This window comes from Triticum aestivum, chromosome 5A, assembly GCF_018294505.1.
Source record: "Triticum aestivum cultivar Chinese Spring chromosome 5A, IWGSC CS RefSeq v2.1, whole genome shotgun sequence".
NCBI classification, from domain to species: Eukaryota; Viridiplantae; Streptophyta; class Magnoliopsida; order Poales; family Poaceae; genus Triticum; species Triticum aestivum.
This window is the reverse complement of record NC_057806.1, coordinates 669814656-669816315: the sequence shown is the minus strand read 5'-3', so window position 1 is coordinate 669816315 and position 1660 is coordinate 669814656. Positions and strand designations below refer to the sequence as shown.

The 1660-nt window shown below is 48.3% G+C and overlaps 1 long non-coding RNA gene across 1 annotated transcript; it reads right to left on the bottom strand.

The window, feature by feature from the left end:
• Nucleotides 1-314: 314 nt before the first annotated feature.
• On the bottom strand, nucleotides 315-1373 carry LOC123105853 (uncharacterized). Its single transcript, XR_006451043.1, has 2 exons — nucleotides 941-1373; nucleotides 315-758 (listed from the first exon to the last, which is right to left on the bottom strand). It is a non-coding gene; the product is annotated as an uncharacterized lncRNA (long non-coding RNA).
• Between the last annotated feature and the right edge of the window lie 287 nt (nucleotides 1374-1660).

Here is a 1660-nt window from a genome sequence, read left to right as displayed (position 1 = left end):
GAGGCTGGAGAGGGCAGAGTTGATGAGGATCGTCCGGGCCGCCTTCGAAAGCCACCTACCCTGCCAGGTGTAACACCCCGGTGTAATGTTGCTACAGTAACCCCTGGGGTTAAGTTAATCATTTTGCTAAACAAGTGTTTGATCATCCTTGGTTCTCTCTCATTTCAAATTCTAGTTGAATTCAATTTCTAATACTGAGTGAAATTCAAAATTGCTCAAACATGGAAACTAAAATGTTCATCATGTGCCAAATAATCCACAACTAATATTGGTGGTGAACCAACATTTTTGCAAAAGGATTAAGTGGCCTAAGCTGCTTAAAACAGTGACCCAAGCAATATATTAAATGCCTTTTTTATTTTATAAAATTGACAAACTTTTTCAAAAAGGTCTCACAATATTTTGTGGCAGTGCACTTTAATTCATTGGAATTGTTTTGTCCATTGGCATATTTTTTGCAAAGTCAATTGTGGCTAAAATAAAAGGACGGCGCTATGCGTCGGTCGGCGTACGCGTTATAATGATCCGCCGGTTGGACAACCGTTGAATCGGAGCGCTAATAGCCGTTCGATGTAACCACCTCGCGCCGGTTGACCCCTCTTTAATTCTCACAACAACGGCTCTTTTCAGAAACAGACTTCCATGTCCACCGTCCTCGACAGAGCTGCGCCCAACGCTGCGCCGCCCCCAACCACCACAAAAAAACAGCTGCCGCCGGCGGGCGGGGGCATGTAATCCTTGTTTCCTTTGTTGTATTCCTGCACCAAGACCATTGTTGTAAAATTTGCAAGAACATCTCCGGCCGGCCTCTTCCCTAGATTCTTGCAATAAAATCCATGTTGCAAAAATTGCAACAACATCCTCGGTCGCATCTATGCATTCCTGCAATAAGATAATTGTTGCAAAAAGAAAAGCTTCTATGTATTTCTGCAACAAGAACCTTGTTTCAAAAATTACAGCATCAAGGACCTCTTCTCCTGTATTCCTGCAACAAAAATCATGTTGCAAGAAATGTTGCTGTTGAGCTCGAGGAGGCAGCAGCCATGGACGTTGGAGCTCCTCCAGGACGGTAGCGACATGGAACGCAGGCGACGCCGAACACGGATCTTGCGGGGGTGTACCTCGCAGAGGTTGGCATGCATCACTAGCCATAGCAAGCTCTTGCATGCAGAAGTGGCCTCCCTCTTCCAGCAGCGGCTAGCTTGCTCACCGAAGACGGGAGAGATAAAGAACTGGATTGGGTTCGGGGGGAGTTATGTAGAAGGGATAAGAAACAAGTGGTTGTGAAGACTCCCGTTTGGATATGATTGTAGGTAGGGCGGTGCACTGGTGGGATTAGAGTAGCACAATGCATAGATAAAAAGCAAATCCAATGGCTGTGCGACCAGCGGAACAAATCGTGTGATCCGCCGGTTGGTATAGAGAGTTTTCCAAAACAAAATGCAAAAGCTGCAAAAAAAAGGGGAAAATCAAAACGAGAAAGAAAAAGGAAAAGTCTCCCCTGCCCCGTGGGGCCAAGCCCACCTGGGCCGGCCCACTCGTCCTCCCCGGTCGACCCCCACCTCTCTCTGTTCGTCCGACCGGGCGCGTCACGCTCGTCCCCGCTGGACCGGGCGCGCCGCCCCGTACTCCATGACGCCGGCGAGGGGATAAGGCCCCG